Raw genomic sequence first — 19,453 nt, 5'->3', positions numbered from 1 at the left:
CAAGTTTTGGGCTCGATCCGAAATCAACAGGTGTAAGAAATTGGACAATTCAAGTTCAAAGGCAATTCGTTCCTAATTGGAGTGGTTGTTGTTTTGGGTAGTTCTAGAGATCGGATTTCACTCAAGCTTAACCAAATGACTCCTCCCACCATATTATAATGTTGCCCCAGTTTTGGGCTCGATCCGAAATCAATTGGTGTAAGAAATTGGACAGTTTATGTTCATAGGCAGTTCGTTCCTAATCGGAGTGGTTGGTGTATTCCATAGTTCTAGAGATTGGATTTCACTAAAAACTAACCAAATGACTCCTCCCACCATATTATTATGTTTCCCAAGTTTTGGGCTCGATCCGAAATCAACAGGTGTAAGAAATTGGACAATTCAAGTTCAAAGGCAATTCGTTCCCAATTGGAGTGGTTGTTGTTTTGGGTAGTTCTAGAGATCGGATTTCACTCAAGCTTAACCAAATGACTCCTCCCACCATATTATAATGTTGCCCCAGTTTTGGGCTCGATCCGAAATCAGTAGGTGTAAGAAATGGACAGTTTATGTTCATAGGCAGTTCGTTCCTAATCGGAGTGGTTGGTGTATTCCATAGTTCTAGAGATTGGATTTCACTAAAAACTAACCAAATGACTCCTCCCACCATATTATTATGTTTCCCAAGTTTTGGGCTCGATCCGAAATCAACAGGTGTAAGAAATTGGACAATTCAAGTTCAAAGGCAATTCGTTCCTAATTGGAGTGGTTGTTGTTTTGGGTAGTTCTAGAGATCGGATTTCACTCAAGCTTAACCAAATGACTCCTCCCACCATATTATAATGTTGCCCCAGTTTTGGGCTCGATCCGAAATCAATAGGTGTAAGAAAATGGACAGTTTATGTTCATAGGCAGTTCGTTCCTAATCGGAGTGGTTGGTGTATTCCATAGTTCTAGAGATTGGATTTCACTAAAAACTAACCAAATGACTCCTCCCACCATATTATTATGTTTCCCAAGTTTTGGGCTCGATCCGAAATCAACAGGTGTAAGAAATTGGACAATTCAAGTTCAAAGGCAATTCGTTCCTAATTGGAGTGGTTGTTGTTTTGGGTAGTTCTAGAGATCGGATTTCACTCAAGCTTAACCAAATGACTCCTCCCACCATATTATAATGTTGCCCCAGTTTTGGGCTCGATCCAAAATCAATAGGTGTAAGAAAATGGACAGTTTAAGTTCAAAGGCAGTTCGTTCCTAATCGGAGCGGTTGGTGTATTCCATAGTTCTAGAGATTGGATTTCACTCAAAACTAACCAAATGACTCCTCCCACCATATTATGACGTTGCCCAAGTTTTGGGATCGATCCGAAATCAATAGGTGTAAGAAATTGGACAATTTATGTTCAACGGCAATTCGTTCCTAATCGGAGTGGTTGGTGTTTTCGGTAGTTCTAGAGATTGGATATCACTCAAACTTAACCGAATGACTCCTCCCTCCATATTATGATGTTGGCCAAGTTTTGGGCTCGATCTGAAATTAATAGGTGTAAGAAATTGGACATTTTTTGTTCAATGGCAGTTCGTTCCTAATCGGAGCGGTTGGTGTTTTCCATAGTTCTAGAGATCGGATTTCGCTCAAAACTAACCAAATGACTCCTCCCACCATATTATGAGGTTCCCCAAGTTTTGGGCTCGATCCCAAATCAAAAGGTGTAAGAAATTGGACAATTTAAGTTCAAAGCCAGTTCGTTCCTAATTGGAGTGGTTGGTGTTTTGGTTAATTCTAGAGATCGAATTTCACTCAAACTTAACCAAATGACTCCTCGCACCATATTATGTTGTTGCCTAAGTTTTCGGATCGATTCGAAATCAATAGGTGTACGAAATTGGACAATTCAAGTTCAAAAGCAGTTCGTTCCTAATTGGAGTGGTTGGTGTTTTTGGCAGTTCTAGAGATCGGATTTCACTCAATCTTAACCAAATGACTCCTCCCACCATATTATGGTGTTGCCCAAGTTTTGGGATCGATCCGAAATCAGTAGGTGTAAGAAATTGGACAATTTATGTTCAAAGGCAGTTCGTTCCTTATCGGAGTGGTTGGTGTATTCCATAGTTCTAGAGATCAGATTTCACTCAAAACTATCCAAATGACTCCTCCCACCATATTATGAGGTTGCCAAAGTTTTGGGCTCGATCCGAATTCAATAGGTGTAAGAAATTGGACAATTCAAGTTCAAAGGCAGTTCTTTCCTAATCAGAGTGGTTGTTGTATTCCATAGTTCTAGAGATCGGATTTCACTCAAAACTATGCAAATGACTCCTCCCACCATATTATGAGGTTGCCGAAGTTTTGGGCTCGATCCGAAATCAATAGGTGTAAGAAATTGGACAATTCATGTTCAAAGGCAGTTCGTTCCTAATTGGAGTGGTTGGTGTTTTGGGTAGTTCTAGAGATCAGATTTCACTCAAAATTAACCAATTGACTCCTCCCACCATATTATGATGTTGCCCAAGTTTTTGTTCCTAATTGGAGTGGTTGGTCTTTTAGGTAGTTCTAGAGATCGGATTTTACTCAAACTTAACCAAATGACTCCTCCCACCATATTATGATGTTGCCCAAGTTTTGGGCTCGATCCAAAATCAATAGGTGTAAGAAATTGGACAATTCAAGTTCAAAGGCAGTTCGTTCCTAATTGGAGTGTTTGGTGTTTTTGGTAGTTCTAGAGATTGGATTTCACTCAAACTTAAGCAAATGACTCCTCCCACCGTATTATGATGTTGCCCCAGTTTTGGGCTCGATCCGAAATCAATTGGTGTAAGAAATTGGACAATTCAAGTTCAAAGGCAGTTCGTTCCTAATTGGAGTGGTTAGTGTTTTGGGTAGTTCTCGATATCGGATTTCACTCAAGCTTAACCAAATGACTCCTCCCACCATATTATAATGTTGCCCCAGTTTTGGGCTCGATCCGAAATCAATAGGTGTAAGAAAATGGACAGTTTATGTTCATAGGCAGTTCGTTCCTAATCGGAGTGGTTGGTGTATTCCATAGTTCTAGAGATCGGATTTCACTCAAAACTAACCAAATGACTCCTTCCACCATATTATGACGTTGCCCAAGTTTTGGGATCGATCCGAAATCAATAGGTGTAAGAAATTGGACAATTTATGTTCAACGGCAATTCGTTCCTAATCGGAGTGGTTGGTGTTTTCGGTAGTTCTAGAGATTGGATATCACTCAAACTTAACCGAATGACTCCTCCCTCCATATTATGATGTTGGCCAAGTTTTGGGCTCGATCTGAAATTAATAGGTGTAAGAAATTGGACATTTTTTGTTCAATGGCAGTTCGTTCCTAATCGGAGCGGTTGGTGTTTTCCATAGTTCTAGAGATCGGATTTCGCTCAAAACTAACCAAATGACTCCTCCCACCATATTATGAGGTTCCCCAAGTTTTGGGCTCGATCCCAAATCAAAAGGTGTAAGAAATTGGACAATTTAAGTTCAAAGCCAGTTCGTTCCTAATTGGAGTGGTTGGTGTTTTGGATAGTTCTGGGGATCGGATTTCACTCAAACTTAACCAAATGACTCCTCCCACCATATTATGATGTTGCCCAAGTTTTGGGCTCGATCTGAAATCAATAGGTGTAAGAAATTGGACAATTCAGGTTCAAAGGCAGTTCGTTCCTAATTGGAGTGGTTGGTGTTTTGGATAGTTCTTGAGATTGTATTTCACTCAAACTTTACCAAATCCCTCCTCCCACCATATTATGATGTTGCCCCAGTTTTGGGCTCGATCCGAAATCAATAGGTGTAAGAAATTGGACAATTCAAGTTCAAAGGCAGTCGTTATTAATTGGAGTGGTTGGTGTTTTGGGCAGTTCTAGGGATTGGATTTTACTCAAACTTAACCAAATGACTCTTCCCACCATATTATGATGTTGCCCAAGTTTTGAGCTCGATCCGTAATCAATAGGTGTAAGAAATTGGACAATTCAAGTTCAAAGAAAGTTCGTTCCTAATTGGAGTGGTTGTTGTTTTGGGTAGTTCTAGAGATCGGATTTCACTCAAACTTAACCAAATGACACCTCCCACCATATTATGATGTTGCCCAAGTTTTGGGCTCGATCCGAAATCAATAGCTGTAAGAAATTGGAAAATTTATGTTCAAAGGCAGTTCGTTCCTAATCGGAGTGGTCGGTGTATTCCATAGTTCTAGAGATCGGATTTCACTCAACACAACGCAAATGACTCCTCCCACCATATTATGATTTTGCACAAGTTTTGGGCTCGATCCGAAATCAATAGGTGTTAGAAATTGGACAATTCAAGTTCAAAGGCAGTTCGTTCCTAATTGGAGTGGTTGGTGTTTTGGGTAGTTCTAGAGATTGGATTTCACTCAAACTTAAGCAAATGACTCCTCCCACCATATTATGATGTTGCCCCAGTTTTGGGCTCGATCCGAAATCAATTGGTGTAAGAAATTGGACAATTCAAGTTCAAAGGCAGTTCGTTCCTAATTGGAGTGGTTGGTGTATTCCATAGTTCTAGAGATCGGATTTCACTCAAACTTAACCAAATGACTCCTCCCTCCATGTTTTGATGTTGGCGAAGTTTTGGGCTCGATCCGAAATCAATAGGTGTAAGAAAGTGGACAATATATGTTCAATGGCAGTTCGTTCCTAATCGGAATGGTTGGTGTATTCCATAGTTCTAGAGATTGCATTTCTCACAAAACTAACCAAATGACTCCTCCCACCCTATTATCATGTTGCCCAAGTTTTGGGCTCGATCCGAAATCAACAGGTGTAAGAAATTGGACAATTCAAGTTCAATGGCAGTTCGTTCCTAATAGGAGTGGTTGGTGTATTCCATAGTTCTAGAGATCGGATTTCACTCAAAACTATCCAAATGACTCCTCCCACCATATTATGAGGTTGCCGAAGTTTTGGGCTCGATCCGAAATCAATAGGTGTAAGAAATTGGACAATTCAAGTTCAAAGGCAGTTCGTTCCTAATTGGAGTGGTTGGTGTTTTGGGTAGTTCTAGAGATCAGATTTCACTCAAAATTAACCAATTGACTCCTCCCACCATATTATGATGTTGCCCAAGTTTTTGTTCCTAATTGGAGTGGTTGGTCTTTTACGTAGTTCTAGAGATCGGATTTTACTCAAACTTAACCAAATGACTCCTCCCACCATATTATGATGTTGCCCAAGTTTTGGGCTCGATCCAAAATCAATAGGTGTAAGAAATTGGACAATTCAAGTTCAAAGGCAGTTCGTTCCTAATTGGAGTGGTTGGTGTTTTGGGTAGTTCTAGAGATCGGATTTCACTCAAACTCAACCAAATGACTCCTCCCACCATATTATGATGTTGCCCAAGTATTGGGCTCGATCCGAAATTCATAGCTGTAAGAAATTGGACAATTTAAGTTCACAGGCAGTTCGTTCCTAAACGGAGTGGTTGGCGTATTCCATAGTTCTAGAGATCGGATTTCACTCAAATCTAACCAAATGACTCCTCCCACCATATTATGATGTTGCCCATGTTTTGGGCTCGATCCGAGATAAATAGGTGTAAGAAATTGGACAATTCAAGTTCAAAGGCAGTCCGTTCCTAATTGGAGTGGTTGGTGTTTTGGGTAGTTCTAGAGATCGGATTTCACTCAAACTTAACCAATTGACTCCTCCCACCTTATTATGATGTTGCCCAAGTTTTGGGGTTGATCCGAAATCAATAGGTTTAAGAAATTGGACAATTCAAGTTCAAAGAAAGTTCGTTCCTAATTGGAGTGGTTGGTGTTTTGGGTAGTTCTAGAGATCGGATTTCACTCAAACTTAACCAAATGACACCTCCTACCATATTATGTTGTTGCCCAAGTTTTGGGCTCGATCCGAAATCAATAGGTGCAAGAAATTGTACAATTTATGTTCAAAGGCAGTTCGTTCCTAATCGGAGTGGTTGGTGTATTCCATAGTTCTAGGGATCGGATTTCACTTAAAACTAACCAAACGACTCCTCCCACCATAATATGATGTTGCCCAAGTTTTGGGCTCGATCCGAAATCAATAGGTGTAATAAATTGGACAATTCAAGTTCAAAGGCAGTTCGTTCGAAGTTGGAGTGGTTGGTGTTTTGGGTAGTTCTAGAGATCGGATTTCACTCAAACTTAACCAATTGACTCCTCCCACCTTATTATGACGTTGCCCAAGTTTTGGGGTTGATCCGAAATCAATAGGTTTAAGAAATCGGACAATTTATGTTCAAAGGCAGTTTGTTCCTAATCTGAGTGGTTGGTGTATTCCAAAGTTCTAGAGATCGGATTTCACTCAAAACAAAACAACTGACTCCTCCCACCATATTATGATGTTGCCCAAGTTTTGGGCTCGATCCGAAATCAATAGGTGTAAGAAATTGGACAATTGAAGTTCAAAGGGAGTTCGTTCCTTATCGGAGTGGTTGGTGTTTTGGGTAGTTCTAGAGATTGGATTTCACTCGAACTCAACCAAATGACTCCTCCCACCATATTATGATGTTGCCGAAGTTTTGGCCTCGATCCGAAATCAATAGGTGTAAGAAATTGGACAATTTATGTTCAAAGGCAGTTCGTTCCTTATCGGAGTGGTTGGTGTATTCCATAGTTCTAGAGATCGGATTTCACTCAAAACTAACCAAATGACTCCTCCCACCATATTATGATGTTGCCCAGGTTTTGGGTTCGATCCGAAATCAATAGGTGTAAGAAATTGTGCAATTCAAGTTCAAAGGCAGTTCGTTCCTAATTGGAGTGGTTGGTGTTTTGGGTAGTTCTAGAGATCGGATTTCACTCAAACTTAACCAAATGACTCCTCCCACCATATTATGATGTTGCCCAAGTTTTGGGCTCGATCCGAGATAAATAGGTGTAAGAAATTGGACAATTCAAGTTCAAAGGCAGTTCGTTCCTAATTGGAGTGGTTGGTGTTTTGGGTAGTTCTAGAGATCGGATTTCACTCAAACTCAACCAAATGACTCCTCCCACCATATTATGATGTTGCCCAAGTATTGGGCTCGATCCAAAATTAATAGCTGTAAGAAATTGGACAATTTCAGTTCACAGGCAGTTCGTTCCTAAACGGAGTGGTTGGCGTATTCCATGGTTCTAGAGATCGGATTTCACTCAAATCTAACCAAATGACTGCTCCCACCATATTATGATGTTGCCCAAGTTTTGGGCTCGATTCGAAATCAATAGGTGTAAGAAATTGGACAATTCAAGTTCAAAGCCAGTTCGTTCCTAATTGGAGTGGTTGGTGTTTTGGGTAGTTCTAGAGATCGTATTTCAGTCAAACTTAACCAAATGACACCTTCCACCATATTATGATGTTTCCCAAGTTTTGGGCTCGATCCGAAATCTATAGGTGTAAGAAATTGGACAATTTATGTTCAAAGGCAGTTCGTTCCTAATCGGAGTGGTTGGTGTATTCCATAGTTCTAGCGAACGGATCTCACTCAAATTAACCAAACGACTCCACCCACCATATTATGATGTTGCCCAAGCTTTGGGCTCGATCCGAGATCAATAGGTCTAAGAAATTGGACAATTCAAGGTCAAAGGCAGTTCGTTCCTAGTTGGAGTGGTTGGTGTTTTGGGTAGTTCTAGAGATTGAATTTCACTCAAACCTAAGCAAATGACTCCTCCCACCATATTATGATGTTGCCCAAGTTTTGGGCTCGATCCGAAATCAATAGGTGTAAGAAATTGGACAATTTGTGTGCAAAGGCAGTTCATTCCTAATCGAAGTGGTTGGTGTATTCCATAGTGCTAGAGATCGGATTTCACTCAAAACTAACCAAATGACTCCTCCCACCATATTATGATGTTGCCCAAATTTTGGGTTCGATCCGAAATCAGTAGGTGTAAGAAATTGGACAATTCAGGTTCAAAGGCTGTTCGTTCCTAATTGGAGTGGTTAGTGTTTTGGGTATTTCTATAGATCGTATTTCACTCAAACTTAGACTCCTCCCACCATATTATGATGTTGCCCAAGTTTTGGGCTCGATCCGAAATCAAGAGGTGTAAGAAATTGGACAATTCAAGTTCAAGGGCAGTTCGTTCCTAATTGGAGTGGGTGGTGCTTTGGGTAGTTCTAGAGATCGGATTTCACTCAAACTTAACCAAATGACTCCTCCCACCATATTATGATGTTGCCCAAGTTTTGGGCTCGATCCGAAATCAATAGGTGTAAGAAATTGGACAATTTGTGTGCAAAGGCAGTTCGTTCCTAATCGAAGTGGTTGGTGTATTCCATAGTGCTAGAGATCGGATTTCACTCAAAACTAACCAAATGACTCCTCCCACCATATTATGATGTTGCCCAAATTTTGGGCTCGATCCGAAATCAACATGTGTATGAAATTGGACAATTTATGTTCAAAGGGAGTTCGTTCCAAATTGGAGTGGTTGGGGTTTTGGGTAGTTTTAGAGATGGGATTTCACTCAAACTTAACCAAATGACTCCTCCCACCATATTATGATGTTGCCCAAGTTTTGGGCTCGATCCGAAATCAATAGGTGTAAGAAATTGGACAATTCAAGTTCAAAGGATGTTCGTTTCAAATTGGGGTGGTTGGTGTATTGGGTAGTTCTAGAGATCAGATTTCCCTCAAAATTAACCAAATGACTCCTCCCACCATATTATGATGTTGTCCAAGTTTAGGGCTCGATCCGAAATCAATAGGTGTAAGAAATTGGACAATGAAAGTTCAAAGGCAGTTCATTCCTAATTGAAGTGGTTGGTGTATTCCATAGTTCTAGAGATCGGATTTCACTCAAACTTAACCAAATAACTCCTCCCACCATATTATGATGTTGCCCAAGTTTTGGGCTCGATCCGAAATCAGTGGGTGTAAGAAATTGGACAATTCAAGTTCAAAGGCAGTTCGTTCGTAATTGGAGTGGTTGGTGTTTTGGGTAGTTCTAGAGATCGGATTTCGCTCACGCTTCACCAAATGAGTCCTCCCACCATATTATGATGTTGTCCAAGTTTTGAGCTCGATCCGAAATCAATAGGTGTAAGAAATTGGACAATTCAAGGTCAAAGGCAGTTCGTTTCTGATTGGAGTGGTTGGTGTTTTGGGTAGTTCTACCGATCGGATTTCACTCGAACATAACCAAATGACTCCTCGCACCATATTATGACGTCGCCCAAGTTTTGGGCTCGATCCGAAATCGATAGGTGTAAGTAATTGGACAATTTATCTTCTAAGGCAGATCGTTCATAATCTGAGTGGTTGGTGTATTCCATAGTTCTAGAGATCGGGTTTCACTCAAAACTAACCAAATGACTCCTCCCACCATATTATGTTGTTGCCCAAGTTTTGGGCTCGATTCGAAATCAATTGGTGTAAGAAATTGGACAATTCAAGTTCGAAGGCAGTTCGTTCCAAATTGAACTGGTTGGTGTTTTGGGTAGTTCTAGAGATCGGATTTGTCTCAAACTTAACCAAATGACTCCTCCCACCATATTATGATGTTGCCCAAGTTTGGGGCTCGATCCGAAATCAATAGGTGTAAGAAATTGGACAATTCAAGTTCAAAGAAAGTTCGTTCCTAATTGGAGTGGTTGGTGTTTTGGGTAGTTCTAGAGATCGGATTTCACTCAAACATAACCAAATGACTCCTCCCACCATATTATGACGTCGCCCAAGTTTTGGGCTCGATGCGAAATCAATAGGTGTAAGAAATTGGACAATTTATGTTCAAAGGCAGTTCGTTCCTAATCGGAGTGGTTGGTGTATTCCATAGTTCTAGAGATCGGATTTCACTCAAAACTAACCAAATGACTCCTCCCACCATATTATGATGTTGCCCAAGTTTTGGGCTCGATCCGAAATCAATAGGTGTAAGAAATTGGACAATTCAAGTTCGAAGGCGCTTCGTTCCTAATTGGAGCGGTTGGTGTTTTGGGTAGTTCTAGAGATCGGATTTCACTCAAACAAAACCAAATGACTCCTCCCACTATATTATGATGTTGCCCAACTTTTGGGCTCGATCCGAAATCAATAGGTTTAAGAAATTGGACAGTTTATCTTCTAAGGCAGTTCGTTCCCATTCGTAGTGGTTGGTGTATTCCATAGTTCTAGAGATCGGATTTCACTCAAAACTATCCAAATGACTCCTCCCACCATATTATGATGTTGCCCAAATTTTTGGGCTCGATCCGAAATCAATAGGTGTAAGAAATTGGACAATTCAAGTTCAATGACAATTCGTTCCTAATTGGAATGGTTGGTGTATTCCATAGTTCTAGAGATCGGATTTCACTCAAAACTAACCAAATGACTCCTCCCACCATATTATGATGTTGCCAAAGTTTTGGGCTCGATCCGAAATCAATAGGTGTAAGAAATTGGACAATTCAAGTTCAAAGGCAGTTCGTTCCTAATTGGAGTGGTTGGTGTTTTGGGTAGTTCTAGAGATCGGATTTCACTCAAACTTAACCAAATGACTCCTCCCACCAATTTATGATGTTGCCCAAGCTTTGGGCTCGATCCGAAATCAATAGGTGTAAGAAATTGGACAATTCAAGGTCAAAGGCAGTTCGTTTCTAATTGGAGTGGTTGGTGTTTTGGGTAGTTCTAGACCTCGGATTTCACTGAAACATAACCAAATGACTCCTCCCACCATATTTTGATGTTTCCCGAGTTTTGGGCTTGATCCGATATCAAGAGTTGTAAGAAATTGGACAATTCAAGTTCACAGGCAGTTCGTTCCAAATTGAAGTGGTTGATGTTTTGGGTAGTTCTAGAGATCGGATTTGTCTCAAACTTAACCAAATGACTCCTCCCACCATATTATGATGTTGCTCAAGTTTTGCTCTCGATCCGAAATCAATAGGTGTAAGAAATTGGACAATTTATGTTCAAAGGCTGTTCGTTCCTAATCGGAGTGCTTGGTGTTTTCCATAGTTCTAGAGATCAGATTTCACTCAAAACCAACCAAACGACTCCTCCCACCATATTATGATGTTGCCCAACTTTTGGGCTCGATCCGAAATCAATAGGTGTAAGAAATTGGACAATATATGCTCAAAGGCAGTTCGTTCCTAATCGGAGTGGTTGGTGTATTCCATAGTTCTAGAGATTGGATGTCACTCAAAACTAACCACATGACTCCTCCCACCATATTATGATGTTCCCCCAGTTTTGGGCTCGATCCGAAATCAATAGGTGTAAGAAATTGGACAATTCAAGTTCAATGGCAGTTCGTTCCTAGTTTGAGTGGTTGGTGTTTTGGGTAGTTCTAGAGATCGGATTTCACCTAAACCTAACCAAATGTCCCCTCCCACCACATTATGATGTTTCCCAAGTTTTTGGCTCGATCCGAAATCAATAGGTGCAAGAAATTGGACAATTCATGTTCAAAGGCAGTTCTTTCCTAATCGGAGTGGTTGGTGTATTCCACAGTTCTAGAGATCGGATTTCACTCAAAACAAACCAAATGACTCCTCCCACCATATAATGATGTTGCCCATGTTTTGGGCTAGATCCGAAATCAATAGGTGTAAGAAATTTCACAATTCAAGTTCAAAGGCAGTTCGTTCCTAATTGGAGGGGTTGGTGTTTTGGGTAGTTCTAGAGATCGGATTTCACTCAAACTTAACCAAATGACTCCTCCCACTATATTATGATGTTGCCCAAGTTTTGGGCTCGATCCGAAATCAATAGGTTTAAGAAATTGGACAATTTATCTTCTAAGGTTGTTCGTTCCCAATCGTATTGGTTGGTGTATTCCATAGTTCTAGAGATCGGATTTCACTCAAAACTAACCAAATGACTACTCCCACCACATTATGTTGTTGCCCAAGTTTTGGGCTCGATCCGAAATCAATTGGTGCAAGAAATTGGACAATTCATGTTCAATGATAGTTCGTTCCAAATTGGAGTGGCTGGTGTTTTGGGTAGTTCTGGAGATCGGATTGCACTGAAACTTTACCAAATGACTCCACCCCCCATATTATGATGTTGCCCAAGTTTTGGGCTCGATCCGAAATCAATAGGTGTAAGAGATTGGACAATTTATGTTCAAAGGCAGTTCGTTCCTAATCGGAGTAGTTGGTGTATTGGGTAGTTCTGGAGATCGGATTTCACTCAAAACTAACCAAATGACTCCTCCCACCATATTCTGATGTTACCCAAGTTTTGGGCTCGATCCGAAGTCAATAGGTGTAAGTTATTGGACAATTCAAGTTCAAAGGCAGTTCGTTCCTAATTGGAGTGGTTGGTGTTTTGGGCAATTCTAGAGATCGGATTTCACTCAAACTTAACCAAATGACTCCTCCCCCCACATTATAATGTTGCCTAAGTTTTGGGCTCGAGCCGAAATCAATAGGTGTAAGAAATTGGACAATTCAGGTTCAAAGGAAGTTCGTTCCTAATTGGTGTGGTTGGTGTTTTGGGAAGTTCTAGAGATTGGATTTCACTCAAACTTAAGAAAATGACCCCTCCCACCATATTATGATGTTGCACCCGTTTTGGGCTCGATTCGGAATCAATAGGTGTCAGAAATTGGACAATTCAAGTTCAAAGGCAGTTCGTTCCTAATTGGAGTGGTTGGTGTTTTGGGTAGTTCTAGAGATCGGATTTCACTCAAAACAAACCAAATGACTCCTCCCACCATATTATGTTGTTGGCCAAGTTTTGGGCTCGATCCGAAATCAATAGGTTTTAGAACTTGGACAATTTATGTTCAAAGGCAGTTCGTTCCTAGTCGGAGTGGTTGGTGTATTCCATAGTTCCAGAGATCGGATTTCACCCAAAACTAACGAAATGACTACTCCCACCATATTATGATGTTGCCCCGGTTTAGGGCTCGATCCGAAATCAACAGGTGTAAGAAATTGGACAATTCAAGTTCGAAGGCAGTTCATTCCTAATTGGAGTGGTTGGTGTTTTGGGTAGTTCTAGAGATCAGATTTCACTGAAACTTAACCAAATGACTCCTCCCACCATATTGTGATGTTGCCCAAGTTTTGGGGTCAATCCGAAATCAATAGGTGTAAGAAATTGGACAACTCAAGTTCAAAGGCAGTTCGTTCCTAATTGGAGTGGTTGGTGTATTGGTACTCCTCCCACCGTATTATGATGTTGCCCATGTTTTGGGCTCGATCCGAAATCAATAGGTGTAAGAAATTGGACAATTCAGGTTCAAAGGAAGTTCGTTCCTAATTGGAGTGGTTGGTGTTTTGGGAAGTTCTAGAGATTGGATTTCACTCAAACTTAAGCAAATGACCCCTCCCACCATATTACGATGTTGCCCCAGTTTTGGGCTCGATTCGAAATCAATAGGTGTAAGAAATTGGACAATTCAAGTTCAAAGCCAGTTCGTTCCTAATTGGAGTGGTTGCTGTTTTGGGTAGTTCTAGAGATCGGATTTCACTCAAACTTATACAAATGAATTCTCCCACCATATTATGATGTTGCCCAAGTTTTGGGCTCGATCCGAAATCAATAGGTGTAAGAAATTGGACAATTCAAGTTCAAATGCTGTGCGTTCCAAATTGGAGTGGTTGGTGAATCCCATAGTTCTAGAGATCGGATTTCACTCAAAATTAACCAAATGACTACTCCCACCATATTACGATGTTGCCCAAGTTTTGTGCTCGATCCGGAATCTATAGGTGTAAGAAATTGGACAATTCAAGTTCATACGCAGTTCGTTCCTAATTGGGGTGGTTGTTGTATTGGGTAGTTCTTGAGATCGGATTTCACTCAAAATTAACCAAATGACTCCTCCCTCCATATTATGATGTTTGCCCAAGTTTTGGGCTCGATCCGAAATCAATTGGTGTAAGAAATTGGACAATTCAACTTCGAAGGCAATTCGTTCCTAATTGGGGTGGTTGGTGTATTGGGTAGTTCTTGAGATCGGATTTCACTCAAGATTAACCAAATGACTCCTCCCTCCATATTATGATATTGCCCAAGTTTTGTAATTGATCCGAAATCAATAGGTGTAAGAAATTGTACAATTCAAGTTCAAAGGCAGTTCGTTCCTAATTGGGGTGGTTGGTGTATTGGGTAGTTCTAGAGATCGGATTTCACTGAAAAATAACCAAATAAGTCCTCCCACCATATTATGATGTTGCCCAAGGTTTGGTCTCCGTCCGAAATCAATAGGTGTAAGAAATTGGACAATTCAAGTTCAAAGGCAGTTCGTTCCTAATTGAAGTGGTTGGTGTTTTGGGTAGTTCTAGAGATCGGATTTTATTCAAAACTTAACCAAATGACTCCTCCCACCAAATTATGATGTTGCCCAAATTTTGTGCTCGATCCGAAATCAATAGGTGTAAGAAATTGGACTATTTATGTTCAAAGGCAGTTCGTTCCTAATCGGAGTGGTTGGTGTATTCCATAGTTCTAGAGATCGGATTTCACTCAAAACTAACCAAATGACTTCTTCCCAACATATTATGAGGTTGCCCAAGTTTTGGGCTCGATCCGAAATCAATAGGTGTAAGAAATTGGACAATTCAAGTTCAAAGGCAGTTCGTTCCTAATTGGAGTGGTTGGTGTTTTGGATAGTTCTAGAGGTCGGATTTCACTCAAACTTAACCAAATGACTCCTTCCACCATATTATGATGTTGCCCAAGTTTTGGGCTCGATCCGAAATCAATAGGTGTAAGAAATTGGACAATTCGAGTTGAAAGGCAGTTCGTTCCTAATTGCAGTGTTTGGTGTTTTGCGTAGTTCTAGAGATCGGATTTCAGTCAAACTTAACCAAATGACTCCTCCCACCATATTCTGGTGTTGCCCAAGTTTTGGGCTCGATACGAAATCAATAGGTTTACGAAATTGGACAATTTATGTTCATAGGTTGTTCGTTGCAAGTCGGAGTGGTTGGTGTATTCCGTAGTTCTAGAGATCGGATTTCACTCAAAACTAACCAAATGACTCCTCCCACCATATTTTGATGTTGCCCATGTTTTGGGCTCGATCCGAAATCAATAGGTGTAAGAAATTGGACAATTCAAGTTCAAAGGCAGTTCGTTCCTAATTGGAGTGGATGGTGTATTCCATAGTTCTAGAGATCGGATTTCACTCAAAACTAACCAAATGACTTCTTCCCAACATATTATGATGTTGCCCAAGTTTTGGGCTCGATCCGAAATCAATAGGTGTAAGAAATTGGACAATTCAAGTTCAAAGGCAGTTCGTTCCTAATTGGAGTGGTTGGTGTTTTGGATAGTTCTAGAGGTCGGATTTCACTCAAACTTAACCAAATGACTCCTTCCACCATATTATGATGTTGCCCAAGTTTTGGGCTCGATCCGAAATCAATAGGTGTAAGAAATTGGACAATTCAAGTTCAAAGGTAGTTCGTTCCTAATTGCAGTGGTTGGTGTTTTGCGTAGTTCTAGAGATCGGATTTCACTCAAACTTAACCAAATGACTCCTCCCACCATATTCTGGTGTTGCCCAAGTTTTGGGCTCGATACGAAATCAATAGGTTTAGGAAATTGGACAATTTATGTTCATAGGTTGTTCGTTGCAAGTCGGAGTGGTTGGTGTATTCCGTAGTTCTAGAGATCGGATTTCACTCAAAACTAACCAAATGACTCCTCCCACCATATTTTGATGTTGCCCATGTTTTGGGCTCGATCCGAAATCAATAGGTGTAAGAAATTGGACAATTCAAGTTCAAAGGCAGTTCGTTTCTAATTGGAGTGGTTGGTGTTTTGGGCAGTTCTAGAGATTGGATTTCACTCAAACTAAAACAAATGACTCCTTCCACCATATTTTGATGTTGCCCAAGTTTTGCGCTCGATCCGAAATCAATAGGTGTAACAAATTGGACAATTCAAGTTCAAAGGCAGTTCGTTCCTAATTGTAGTTGTTGGAGTTTTGGGTAGTTCTAGAAATCGGATTTCACGCAAACCTAGCCAAATGACTCCTCCCACAATATTATGATCTGACCCAAATTTTAGACTCGATCCGAAATCAATAGGTGAAATAAATTGGACAATTTATGTACAAAGGCAGTTCGTTCCTAATCAGAGTGGTTGGTGTATTCCATAGTTCTAGAGATCGGATTCACTCAAAACTAGCCAAATGACTCCTCCCACCATATTATGATGTTGCCCAAGTTTTTGGCTCGATCCGAAATCAATACGTGTAAGAAATTGGACAATTCAAGTTCAAAGGCAGTTCGTTCCTAATTGGAGTGGTTGATTTTTTGGGTAGTTCTGGAGATCGAATTTCAGTCAAACTTAACCAAATGACTCCTCCCACCATATTATGATGTTGCCCAAGTTTTGGGCTCGATCCGAAATCAATAGGTGTAAGAAATTGGACAATTCAAGTTCAAAGGCAGTTCGTTCCTAATTGGAATGGTTGGTGTATTCCATAGTTCTAGAGATTGGATTTCACTCAAAACTAACCACATGACTCCACCCACCATAGTATGATGTTGCCCAAGTTTTGGGCTCGATCCGAAATCAATAGGTGTAAGAAATTGGACAATTTATGTTCAAAGGCAGTTCGTTCCTAATCGGAGTGGTTGGTGTTTTGGGTAGTTTTAGAGATCGGATTTCAGTCAAACTTAACCAAATGACTCCTCCCACCATATTATGATGTTGCCCAAGTTTTGGGATCGATCCGAAATCAATGGGTGTAAGAAATTGGACAATTCAAGTTCAAAGGCAGTTCGTTCCTAATTGCAGTGGTTGGTGTTTTGGGTAGTTCTAGAGATCGGATTTCACTCAAACTTAACCAAATGACTCCTCCCAGCACATTATGATGTTGCCCAAGTTTTGGGCTCGATCCGAAATCAATTGGTGTAAGAAATTGGACAATTCAAGTTCAAAGGCAGTTCGTTCCAAATTGGAGTGGTTGGTGTTTTGGGAAGTTCTCGAGATCGGATTTCACTCAAAATTAACCAAATGACTCCTCCCACCATATTATGATGTTGCCCAAGTTTTGGGCTCGATCCGAAATCAATAGGTGTATGAAATTGGACAATTCAAGTTCAAAGGCAGTTCGTTCCTAATAGGAGTGGTTGGTGTATTCCCTAGTTCAAGAGATCGGATTTCACTCAAAACCAATGTCTAAAAAATCGAAATTATCGCCGAAATGTCGGCGATAATATCGTTATTTTGTCTAGGCGATATTCTGGGAACAAACCGAATTATTTCGTGCAAATATCGATATAGTCGGCAAAAATATCGCCGATATATTGATCCCGATATTATCGAGCAACGCCAACACAAAACGGTGATAATCAGGGGCGGACGGATACGAACTGGCTGGAAAAGTGGCTATGGACAGCTTGTGGAGGTCTGAGCAGACCCAATGGCAAGCAGAACGACGACCGCAAGAGATGCACGCAAGGTGCTTGACGGAAGGCCACCGCGACGAAAGGCCACTGAGGTTGTATTGTTTGCTGTTGGTGAGACCCTGAATATTACCTTAGATTGTTGGGATCGATCTCACGATCATGTTGGAGAAAACGGTTCGTCAATCGGAGCCCCACAACCAAAGTTATGAATTTTAGAAGTTTTTAAGAGCTTTTAGAATTGAAGTTGCAGAGCTCTCCGAAGAAGAAGAAGAAGAAAGACACAGCATGTTTGGGTTGTAATCCAGCGCTTCTCATTTTAATTCCTTTTGAAATGATGCATTAACAAGGCGCCACATGTCAATTTTTAATTGGACTAACATCATAAATTCATTAAAAAGTCATATGTGCTCTAAAAAATTCATCGAAAATTATCCCAAACTTGTAATCACGTCTACTTTTATGTCGTGACTTCCAAATCACATGTACTTTTGGTTAGATTAATTGTGTAATTGACATGGATTTTGTTCATATTTAATAAGAATTTTGATAGACTAATTGTATAATTGTAAAACTCTTATTTATATTTTTTTAAATTGATATTGTTATATTGTTATATTTTCTTTTTTTTCCTTCTTTATTTTTTCTTTCTATTTAAGTGGGTTGCCAGCTCGCTATATAATCAACTTAAATCAGTTAAATCCATCATGTAATGCATTTCCTTCCAATTTTTTTTACGATAAACTAATAGATAATTGCTAAAATAAACATCCTATAAAGTTTCAATAAAAATTTCCAAGTTTTTCTTACAATTTCCGTGGTTTTTGTTCAATTTTTATCGATATCGATAATATCCCGATATTTCCATCGAAATTTCTGTGTTTTTGGACTACCGATATTTCCGATACAACCGATATTTAAGACCTTGCTCAAAACTAACCAAATGACTACTCCCACCATATTATGATGTTGCCCAAGTTTTGGGCTCGATCCGAAATCAATAGGTGTAAGAAATTGGACAATTCAAGTTCAAAGGCAGTTCGTTCCTAATTGGAGTGGTTGGTGTTTTGGGTAGTTCTAGAGATCGGATTTCACTCAAACTTAACCAAATGACTCCTCCCACCATTATATGATGTTGCCCAAGTTTTGGGCTCGATCCGAAATCAATAGGTGTAAGAAATTGGATAATTTATGTTCAATGGCAGTTCGTTCCTAATCGGAGTGGTTGGTGTATTCCATAGTTCTAGAGATCGGATTTCACATAAAACTAACCAAATGACTCCTCCCACCATATTATGATGTTGCCCAAGTTTTGGGATCGATCCGAAATCAATAGGTGTAAGAAATTGGGCAATTCAAGTTCAAAGGCAGTTCGTTCCTAATTGTAGTGGTTGGTGTTTTGGGTTGTTCTAGAGATCAGATTTCACTCAAACTTAACCAAATGACTCCTCCCACCATATCATGATGTTGCCCAAGTTTTGGGCTCGATCTGAAGTCAATAGGTGTAAGAATTGGACAATTCAAGTTCAAAGGCAGTTCGTTCCAAATTGTAGTGGTTGGTGTTTTGGGTTGTTCTAGAGATCAGATTTCACTCAAACATAACCAAATGACTCCTCCCACCATATTATGATGTTGCCCAAGTTTTGGGCTCGATCCGAAATCAATAGGTGTAAGAAATTGGGCAATTTATGTTCGTAGGCAATTCGTTCCTAAACGGAGTGGTTGGTGTATTCCACAGTTATAATGATCGGATTTCACTCAAAACTAACCAAATGACTCCTCCCACCATATTATGATGTTGCCCAAGTTTTGGGCTCGATCTGAAGTCAATAGGTGTAAGAATTGGACAATTCAAGTTCAAAGGCAGTTCGTTCCTAATTGGAGTGGTTGGTGTTTTGGGTAGTTCTAGAGATCGGATTTCACTCAAACTTAACCAAATGACTCCTCCCACCGTATTATGATGTTGCCCAAGTTTTGGGCTCGATCCGAAATCAATAGGTGTAAGAAATTGGACAATTCAAGTTCAAAGGCCGTTCATTCCTAATTGGAGTAGTTGATCTTTTGGGTAGTTCTAGAGATCGGATTTCACTAAAAACTTAACCAAATTAATCCTACCACCATATTATGATGTTACCCAAATTTTGGGTTCGATCCGAAA

Source organism: Prunus avium, chromosome 5 (genome assembly GCF_965620075.1).
Source record: "Prunus avium chromosome 5, drPruAviu1.hap1.1, whole genome shotgun sequence".
In the NCBI taxonomy this organism is placed as follows: domain Eukaryota; kingdom Viridiplantae; phylum Streptophyta; class Magnoliopsida; order Rosales; family Rosaceae; genus Prunus; species Prunus avium.
The sequence above is the reverse complement of the archived record's forward strand: the minus strand, read 5'-3'. Positions refer to the sequence as shown.